General features: G+C 52.1%; 1 long non-coding RNA gene across 1 annotated transcript; it reads right to left on the minus strand.

The window, feature by feature from the left end:
- Positions 1-279: 279 nt before the first annotated feature.
- On the minus strand, positions 280-7,007 carry LOC134757675 (uncharacterized). The gene is made up of 4 exons (XR_010131941.1): positions 6,649-7,007; positions 5,861-5,929; positions 1,593-1,744; positions 280-673 (listed from the first exon to the last, which is right to left on the minus strand). It is a non-coding gene; the product is annotated as an uncharacterized lncRNA (long non-coding RNA).
- Between the last annotated feature and the right edge of the window lie 3,452 nt (positions 7,008-10,459).

Below are 10,459 nucleotides of genomic sequence, written 5' to 3' on the forward strand. Positions count from 1 at the left end.
TAGAGAACAACAAAAAAAATACTCATTTTCTTCTGCAGAACAGTTTAATCATTCTTTAATTCCTCTGTTGCTGAGCTGCTGCCAACACCCTCAATGTGGCAACCCCCATCCCAGGTTGCCAGTTTTAGACCTGAAAGTCCCCCAACCCAGGTTGCCAGTTTTAGAGCTGAAAGTCCCCCATCCCAGGAAAACCCTCAGTCCCAAGCAAACTGGAACAATTGGCCACTCTCCAAACTGCTCTTCCAGCAGCCACAGTGGCTCTCCAGGCTCCCTCCCAAATGGACAGTAAGTTGGAACTGGCTAAGACAGCTAATCATCTTTTCTTTTTAATCATGAATGGGTGTTAAATTGCATCGAATGCTACTTCAGCCTCTATTTGGAGTCACATGGTTTAATCTACCAATGGAGTAAATTACATTAGTAGATTTCCTAATGCCATTCCTTTGTTGCTGGAATAAGTCACACTGGAACACGCTGTATGTATTTTTCTTGTGATCACATTCTTGATTTGATAGACTAATATTTTATCAGTAATGTTTGTTCCTAAATTGAGTTTCATTCACCGTAGTCTTTGGCCGCTTTTCTCTGATGTTGGTGCCTGGAACAGACGTGCCTTTTAAAATGAGTGTGAGAGCACTTCCACTTTTTCACACCTATTTCCTTCCTGCCTGGTCTGGGGGCATGAGTGAAAAATGAAAGAAGAAAGGCATCAAAAGACATAATATAGGACATTTGTTTCAAGGTGAAGGACTTTATGTTTATATCCAAAAAGCACAACATGTTCAAGAAAAATTTATTGGAAATGACGGGCATCAGGAAATACAATGGTTAAAGAAAGAAAATAATTCTTCATGCACTCACAGAGGAAAAAGAAGCATTTTCAGGGGAAGGGAGGACTCATAAAATCATGCTGGATTCAGATTCTTCCTCGGCAAGTTTCATCCAGATGGTAATGGAGCAACATCCACAAATCACAGTGAAAATAGGAACCCGTAATGCTGTGGTCATCTGACTCGTCATTGGAGCCAAAAAGCCACAGGCAAACATTCTCAAAGAGCCTGGAAGAACTCAGGGAATGCCGCAGCCATGTGCGTGTCTTTAAAATCTCTGTGATAGTTAAATCCAGGCAAAGTGAATCACAAGGAAAAGGAAACTGGGTATTGGGGTTGGGGGAGGGAAGATGCAGGGAAAGAAGGGGAGGGGGAGGGAATCCTCACACTAGTGCAAAACCCATGGAAAGGCAGCTTTAAAGGGAAAACCAAATATGCTTCAAGTTGTCCTTAAAATATAAAAATCAAGAGACAGGCATTCTCTAGCATGAAGGACACAGGCAACAGAGAACCCATGATGCTTGAAAAGAAAGAAAAACCATTTCACAATAAAATAGAGCCTCAACATAGAGGAAAAAGCCTTGGAATGGAAAAGTCATGAAAAAAATGATGAGAACTGAATGCAACAAAATGTAGAATTAAAAGAAACTCTGCAGAAGAGAATCCAAACCTTATAAATATAGACAAGGTAAAAAGACTAGTGAACAAAAATTAGTAGGGGACCTTCAGAAAAAAAAAAAAAACAACTCCTAATTTCCTCACCTTTCAACAGCACAGAGCCAGTTGAAATTGTCTAGAATGGAAACATCCTTTAAATAAAATGACTCCCAGCTTATTTTTTCCATAACCTTTTTTCCCTCAATCTTCAGAACTCTTTTAAGAACGATGGTTTTTTGAGGCAAAGAAACATTGTTCTGAAATTCAAACATTGTCTCAGTTTCACTTCAGATATTTCATTGCTGCTATTAACTAAGAAAAATTCAACCATTTTATTTTAAAGGAGTATGTGGGCCGGGCACGGTGGCTCATGTCTGTAATTCCAGTATTTTGGGAGGCTGAGGCAGGAGGATCTCTTGAGGCCAGAAGTTAGAGACCAGCCTGGGCAACATAGCAAGACACCCATCTCTATTTTAAAACTTTATAAAACTTAGCCAGACATGGAGGTGCATGCCTGTAGTCCCAGGTACTCAGGAGGCTGGGGTAGGAGGATCGCTTGAGCCCAGGAGTTTGGGGCTGCAAGGAGCCATAATCACACCACTGCACTCCAGCCTGAGTGACAGAGACCCTGTCTCTAAGAAATAAAATTAAATTGAAATTGTTCCACTTTATCACACTGCTCCTATTCATGTATCTGATATATTCCTAGAGAGACATCTGGAATGACCACTAGTTAATTTTAACAATTATTTCTGGATAGTGAGATGTTGAATTGTGTATAATTATTCTTTTTTCTTTTATTTTTGCTTCTCTTTCACTTGAATCATTTATGAACATGTAATATTTTTATAGAAGTAATAAAGGCATTATTTTTAAGGGAGAGAAAGGAAGGGAGGGAGGGAGGAAGGGAAGAAGGAAGGAAGGAAGGAAGGAAAGAAAAGGGGAAGAAAGGAAGGAAGGAGGGAGGAAAGAAGGAAAAGGAAGGAAGGAGGGAAAGAAGGAAAGAAGGAAGGGAGGGAGGGGTGGGGAGGGAGGAAGGTAAGTAAGGAAGGGATGGGGAGGGAGAGAAGGAAGGAAGGGGTAGGGAGGGAGGGAAGGAAGGAAAGGGTGGGGAGGGAAGGATGGAGGGAGGGAAGGAAGGGGTGGGGAGGGAGGGAGGGAGGGAAGGAAAGAAGGGAAGGAAGGAGGCAGGGAAGAAGGGTAGGAAGGGGTGGGGAGGGAGGGAGAGAAAGAAGGGGTGGGGAGGGAGAGCAGGAAGGAAAGAAGGGGTGGGGAAGGAGGGAAGGAAGGAAGGGGTGGGCAGGGAGGGAGGGAAGGAAGGAACGGGTGGGGAGGGAAGGATGGAGAGAGGGAAGGAAGGAAGGGGTGGGGAGGGAGGGAGGGAGGGAAGGAAAGAAGGGAAGGAGGGAGGCGGGGAAGAGGGGTAGGAAGGGATGGGGAGGGAGGGAGAGAAAGAAGGGGTGGGGAGGGAGAGCGGGAAGGAAAGAAGGGGTGGGGAAGGAGGGAAGGAAGGAAGGGGTGGGCAGGGAGGGAGGGAAGGAAGGAACGGGTGGGGAGGGAGGGAGGGAAGGAAAGAAGGGGTGGGGAAGGAGGGAAGGAAGGAAGGGGTGGGGAGGGAGAGAGGGAAGGAAGGGGTGGGGAGGGAGAGAGGGAAGGAAGGAAGGGTGGGGAGGGAGGGATGGAGGGAGGGAGAGAAGGAAGGAAGGAAGGAAGGAATGGGGAGGGAGGGAGAGAAAGAAGGAAGGGGTAGGGAGGGAGGAAAGGAAGGAAGGAAGGGGTGGGGAGGGAGGGAAGGAAGGAAGGAAGGGGTGGGAAGGGAGGGAGGGAAGGAAGGAAGGGGTGGGGAGAGAGGGAGGGAAGGAAGGAAGGGGTGGGGAGGGAGGGAGGGAAGGAAGGAAGGGGTGGGGAGGGAGGAAAGGAAGGAAGGGGTGGGGAGGGAGGAAGGAGGGAAAGTAGGAAGCGGTGGGGAGGGAGAGAGGGAAGGAAGGCAGGAGTAAGGAGGGAAGAAGAGAAGAAGGGAAGGAAAGGGTGGGAACAGAGGGAGGGAAGGAAGGAAGGGGTGAGGAGGGAGGGAGAAATGGAGGGAAGGAAGGAAGGGGTGGGGAGGGAGGAGAAGAAGAAGGAAAGGAAGGGGTGAGGAGGGAGGGAGGGAGGGAAGGAAGGAAGGAAGTGCACCAAAGCTCTTAGGCCTGAATGTCCAACTCTCTTATCTGCCTTCACAAGGCCCAAGCCCCTCCCATCAGTGGCCACCTTCCTAGACACCCACATCCCTGCAGCAGTGTGGTGATGCCAGCCAGGGGCTGCTCTGACTCTGACTCTCTGAGGCGCCTCAGGAGGTGGGGGGATATTTGACACAACAGACTCCTTATCAGGCTATGATTTTGCCTGAAAAGGGTTCAGCTTTTCTCTCCCCTTTTCTTTTCCATAGCCCTGGATTCGCTTCAGAAATCAACACAGGAATTGACAGGAGTCAATGGGCCATCCCTGAGGTCACAGTGGTCAGAGCCCTGGGCTGGGGGTCAGAAGACCAGGCTTTCCCTGGCCTCACTGCGCAACCCTGGGCAAGTCTCTCCCAGTCTCTGGGACTCTGTTTTCCCCTATTGAATAAGAGGGCCTGCAGCTCTGAGGTTCCAGCATGCAGTGAACTCTCATTAGCAATGGTAAATTAAGAATAGGCATATGGGCCAGGCATGCTGGCTCACACCTATAATCCCAACACTTTGGGAGGCTGAGGCAGGTGGATCACCTAAGGTCAGGAGTTTAAGACCAGCCTGGCCAACATGGTGAAACCCCATCTCTACTAAAAATACAAAAATTATCCGGGCTTGGTGGCACACACCTGTAATCCCAGCTACTTGGGAGTCTGAGGCAGGAGAATCGCTTGAATCCAGGAGGCGGAGGTTGTAGTGAGCCGAGATTGCGCTATAGCATTCCAGCCTGGGTGACAGAGTGAGACTCCATCTCAAAAAAAAAAAAAAAATGGCACAAGGCACTGGGCTGGATGGTAGAGGCTTCCACCCGAGGCCCAGGCACAGCCCCCGTGTCAGACCCCATTATTGGCTGCTGGTTGATGATGTGTAGATGAGCTCAGGTGGGTTCAGAAACTTGCCCAAGGGCATCCAGCTAGTAGTCGAGTCAGAGCCAGGATCTCAGCCCCATCCTGTCTCGCCCTAAAGCCTTATTTTCAGTTGCTACTCCCTCAGTCACCCCTCCCTGCAGCACCCCTGTCCCTGAGCCGAGTTTGAGCAATGGCACAGGGGTAGGCCTCTGCTGCTGGCCTAGTTCCATGCCCTGGGACAGAGGGGAGAGACAGGCTCAGTCCCTCCCCAGGGCCAAGCAGCTTGCTGCCGCCCAGGAGGCACTGGTAGAGGTGGCCAGTCCAGGGTATGGGAGGAGAGGGCTGCTGAGGCAAGGCTGGCCTCCTGCTGAAGGCTGGGGCTCTCCTGGAGGGGTGGGCAGGACTGGAGGGCGCAGACGGGGTCAAATGAGAGCAGCGGAGGGACTAGGCACAACCTTCTGGGAAGGAGGCAGCTTGGGGCCTCCTCCCCAGAGCTTCTTCAGCACCAGTGTGCCTCTCAGAGCTGAGGAAGGCCTGAAGTTCAGGTCCCGGCATGGAACTGGGATGGTGGCAAGTGAGAGGAGCTGCAGCCAGGGCAGTGCCGGGCAGGACCGAGGTGAGGAGGGCCCGGAGAGCTGCCCCATCACTCATGGGTCCAGGCAGGGCCCAGACACACCCCTGTCCAGGAGGCTGTGGAGGGGATGCCTGCCAGTGGGGACGGTGGGCTCCATCACCCCTGCAGAGAACACACAGTCTTTCTACTGCCCAGACCTGCCACCTCCCAAAACAACACCTTGCTACTCCTTGGGCTCAGCATGCTTCACCACCCTCAAGTCGCTGTGGTTCTGAGAGATGTATGACCCCAATCTGGCCAGTTAGGACGCCCCAGTCCCCTGGCCGCTGCCAGGGATTCGGGTATAGAAACATGACTTGACTTGGTTGAGGCCACTCATTCTAAGACTTTTGCCAGAATCACTAGGGAAGGGAGAATCTCTGGATTAAACCCAAACAGCAAAGTAGACAGACACATAGACAGGGAGACACACACACACACACACACACACACACACACACACAGAGAGAGAGAGAGAGAGAGCCCCTGGATCAAGCCATGCCTGAAGCCTGGCCTTTTGTTGACTGAGTCGATAAATCGCCATCTTTGCTTTATAAGTATATGATATGTTTCTTTTTCAGCTATAACTGCAAGCATCCCAATAAAGCAGGTTCCAGAGGCCCTTCCAGTTGGGATTTGGCAACTCCTCTATCCTATAAATAATTCCCTGCTAGGCGTACTACTGTTTCTGATTGATCTCACCTGCTCAATTCTCAAGGCTAATTATGAAGTAAAGCAGTCAACACGTGGCAAAAGTCCCTGAGCCGACACCTGGGGGAACAAAACGCTACCATGTACCGGCTGCGCATGACCGAAACACATGCCCCCATCTAGTCACCAGGCTCACCCTTCAGAAAAGCCACCTCTGGCAAGGGGACAGAGGCTGCCCTCTTTGCCCCTGGGCCTACTTCTGCTTCAAAAGACCTCGAGGGAAGGGTCTCAACTCCCCCACTAATTGCTAGGAGGGAAAATTCTGGGGTGGAAAGCAGGAGGGGTCGGGCCAAGCAACAGTTTGCAGAGGGCATTGGTCAAGGCCCAGGCTGACTTTCCCAGGTGAGCAGGTGCTAAGGGGCTACTGTGTGTGGTTGGCACCAAAGCCTGCTGTTTGCAGACAGTGAGTTGGAGGAAGCTTGAGGCTCCCAAAAGCCCAAGCAAATGGGGTGAATGCAAGGGTGAGAGGCACCCACCCGCACCTGCACACATGAGCCTGCTGAGTCCCCACTGGAATTCCCTGCTTCCCATGCATGTCATGGGGACCTGGCTCCCCAGCCAATTGTGAGCTCGGGGTGAAGAGCTGAATGTGGCCTATCTCCGAACACCCTCAGCCCAGATCCCCGCCTGGCTGGGTGTTCAAAACCGAATGAACAAATGAACGAGTGAATGAATGAAGCACCTTCCATGTGCCTGGCACCATTCATGGCTCTGGGGCTTACAGGAGCTGAAGGCAGGCAAGGGCTCTGCCTGGGTGCTCACCTTCTCTCAGAGCATACCTCTCAGCGGGGGAAGGTGGCCATCTAGACAAGGGCCGGGCACTGGGTGACAGCAGGCTGCCTTGGGCCACCCCTGCCAGTTAGGACTGGCTGACCTTCTAACTAGCACTAAATGTCTCCTGTCCAAGCTGATTTCTTCAAGTGTCTGCCCCAGGCATGGCATTTCAAACTTCCCTGAGCAGAATGACACAGAAAAGCATGGTGAAGTCTTGGGGGATGAGAAGCCCGTGGGAGGAGGCAGCCCTTGTGATTCCTGAGTTCATGCAGAGATTGGACCCAACATGGTCCCCCAGCTGTCCTGTGCTATAATGGGCTTTCCCATAGAGTCCTCATGGGCAGCTCAGTGTCACAAACCATTTTGCTGGAATCTAGAACCTTGTTGCTAAGGCCAGGCCTGGGTGTGACCTCAGGGGGCTGAGGACTGGTGGTCCTACACAAATAAGCTCCCTCTTCCCCAGCTACCAGCCCTGAAGCTCTGTGAGGTCAGAACAGCAGCTCCTGTGGGATCCCTTCTGCAGGGCCATGGCATCCCCTTTGTTTTTATATTTGCATGTAAAGAAGGCCACTCAGGTGCTCAAGGTCAAATAAGCCCAGGTGACTTTCCATGCTAGCCAACTCCTTCCTTACAAAGCAGTTGAGTTCTACATCCAGGCACCGGTGACCCTCCCACCATCTCACTGATCTCGAGATGCAGGGAAGAAATGGATCAAGCTCCCCCTTCACCAATGGAGAAACTGAGGCCCAAAGAGGGGAGATGATCTGCCCAAGGTCATGAAGAGATGGCAGCAGGGCCAGCACCAGAGCTGCCACTCCTGCGGGCTCCTGGCTCAGTGCTTTTCCCACTGTGCCATGATGTGAAGCTGGTAGTCCTTTTTCTCTCCTACTGAAGGAACTAAAACACAGCCAAACTGTCAAAAATATCAGGAGCAAGATGACCACACTCCAAAGAAGCAACAGTTTAATGATTCTCCACAACGCCCTAAGTGCTTGAAAGATAGCGCATTCTTCAAAACTGCCCCATGCCGAACAGCCTACCAAATAGCTTCCAAAGTTGCAGATCAAATCATTGCTGATATTTTGAGGAGCTCCGTGTCAATAGCTGATGTTAATATTTTCTGAGAGACAGGCATTGTGGAACAAATGCAAAATCAATGCCATCTGTCTCCAGGAAACAGCTCGAGATTCCAGACATCAGAGAGGCCTGACACAACCAGGTTCCGGCACGAGAACCCCCACAGAGGTGGAGCAAGATGGGAAACAAAGATATCCGTTTCTGGTCCAGAGGAATCGTCCCCTGGTTCTTAGAAGACAAAATTAGTGAGATCTCTGAATGATTCTTCCTCTTTAAAACGCTGAGCCCAAATGCATGTTTGTGATATCATCATCACATTTGGCAGCCGGTTGGCGTGTGGTCAGATAGCAGGGCGGACTTCTCAGTAAGAGATACAGAGATCTGCAAGAGACTGGCCACTGAGGCTGGTTACCATGAATGCCCATTCTCCCAGGACCAATTGCCTGAATAAGACAGCCTCCAAAGGCGCCTGGAGGCCGAGGACTCTTAGAAGACTGGGTCAGCCGGTATACCCATCAGAAGCCGGCTCTGGGAACTTACACAGAGGGGATTTTCAGGAAGGATACTGAGGCCTCACAGATTCACCATGCAGGGAGCAACTTGGGCTTGGGAAATGGTCCATGGCAGCTCCTGAAGTCCAGGCCTTCAGATGCACTGTGACCACTGAGTCAGCCCTCAGAAGACTCCCCAGGAAGCGTGCAGCAGAGCCCCAGGTGGCCCATTCAGGAGGGCATCCCTGCGGGGATGACAGCACTCAGCAAACTGCCTCCCCACAGATACAGCCACTCCAGCTCTGGAGTTCCTGAAGACCTCAGAGGCTCTTAAATGGCGAGCATCCTTGGCTACCCAGCACGGAAGCTACTTGTGTACATCTCGTTTCTATGGTAACCCCATTCCCCAAACCCTAAGAAGGACATAAGGTTAGATGAGACAGACACATGTGCATGGGGAGCAAGGAGCAGGTTTTAAGCCTGGAGAACTCGGGTGCCCAGGGTGGCTCTGGCACTCTCTCTCTGCGGTGGACCGTCCCAGTACACCCGGGCAGCTCTGTGCTCCCAGCTGCCCTGAGCATCAGTGTCATGGGCTGAACCAACACACAGGGCAGCCCCAGCCCTCCCTGCTCCAACCTCTGCCCGAGTCAGGTCTCTCCAAGACAGTGCAGCTGGGCACCATGGTGGTGACCGGACGCCAACAGCTCACCGCCACCCCGTTCCCTCGGATGGACCCATGTGCCTCGTGCAGTGGAAGGGGCTGGCTCTTGTCCTTTTCATTCTCTCATCAGCCTGGTTCCCCTGAGGACTGCCTCAGTCTCTTGATTGGATTGGGGACTGCCTTAGAATGCTCTGGTGACAAGTGACATTCGTCGAGTGGTGGGACTGGAGCAGATATGCCACAGAACAGGCTGTGGGGCTGCTGCCGTCGGTCACCAGGATTACAAGGAGCGGGGGCCTTGGAGGCTGGACGAATCTGTCTTAATGTAGGAATGACAGTCAGGACCCTTGGTGACAAGTGACAGAAACCCAGCCTGAGCCAGATCAGGGAAGAGGGAGGGCTTGTAGGTTTAGAGGCCAAACCTCAGGAAAGGCTGGCATGCTGCGGACGGCTGGGATCACCAGGATAGTCTCCATCTCTCATCCGCCTTTCCCAGGGTCAGCACCACGCTTGCAGACCTGTTCCCTCTGAAGAGCTTGGCTGTGGCAGCCACAGGTCCCAGCTCACAAGCTCCCAGCCTCCCTAGGGTGATGAAGGCTGGGGCAAGGCCTTTTCTCAGCCCCCAGTTGAAAACTCCTGCTGAGGTGCTGGCTTGGAGCTTGGGACATGTGCCCTTCCTTGGGTGCCAGCCCCATCCTTGCCCCCAGGACCTGGATGGTGAGTAAGGGAAGATGTCCCCGCCAAGAGGAAGGATGCTGCTGGTGCCAACAAGAAGACAGCACTCAGCAAAGTGCATGATGCCCACTTCAGGGCCATGGCCTCAGAGCATCTCCGTGTCAGCTCTTTTTTTTTTTTTTGAGAGAGAGTCTCGCTCTGTCGCTCGTGCTGGAGTGCAATGGCATGGTCCTGGCTCACTGCAACCTCCGTCTTCTGGGTTCAAGCAATTCTCCTGCCTCAGCCTCCCAAGTAGCTGGGATTACAGGTGCCCACAACGACGCCCAGCTAATTTTTTTATTTTTTAGTTGAGATGGGGTTTCACCATGTTGTCCAGGCTGGTCTCAAACTCCAGGCCTCAGGTGATCCACCTGCCTCGGCCTCCCGAAGTGCTGGGATTACAGGCATAAGCCACTATGCCCAGCCCTGGGCTCTTCTTACTGGCAAGAACAGACCCTGAGTGTGGACCCTGCACAGGCTTTAGCATCTGGACAGGACTGTGAGTCTGTTTTATGTTGCCGGAGAGGAATGTCTGAGGCTGGAGAATTTATGAAGAAAAGAGGTTGATTTGGCTCACGGTTCTGCAGGCTGTCCAGGAAGCATGGCGCTGGCATCTGCTTCTGGGGAGGCCTCAAGAAGTTTCAAATCATAGGGAAAGGTGATGGAGGTGCCAGCATGTCACGTGGTGGGAAACGGGGGGAGGGGCCAGGCTCCTTTAAACAACCAGCTTTCCAGCGAGCTAACAGGGCGAGAACTCCCTCGTTACCTCCAGGATGGCCCAAGCCATTCCTGAGGGATCTGCCCCCGGACCCAACACCTCCCACCAGGCCCCACCTCCAACACTGAGGGTCACATTTCAACATGAGATTTGGC

The sequence above is a fragment of the Gorilla gorilla genome, chromosome 20 (genome assembly GCF_029281585.2).
Source record: "Gorilla gorilla gorilla isolate KB3781 chromosome 20, NHGRI_mGorGor1-v2.1_pri, whole genome shotgun sequence".
Classification (NCBI taxonomy): Eukaryota; Metazoa; Chordata; class Mammalia; order Primates; family Hominidae; genus Gorilla; species Gorilla gorilla.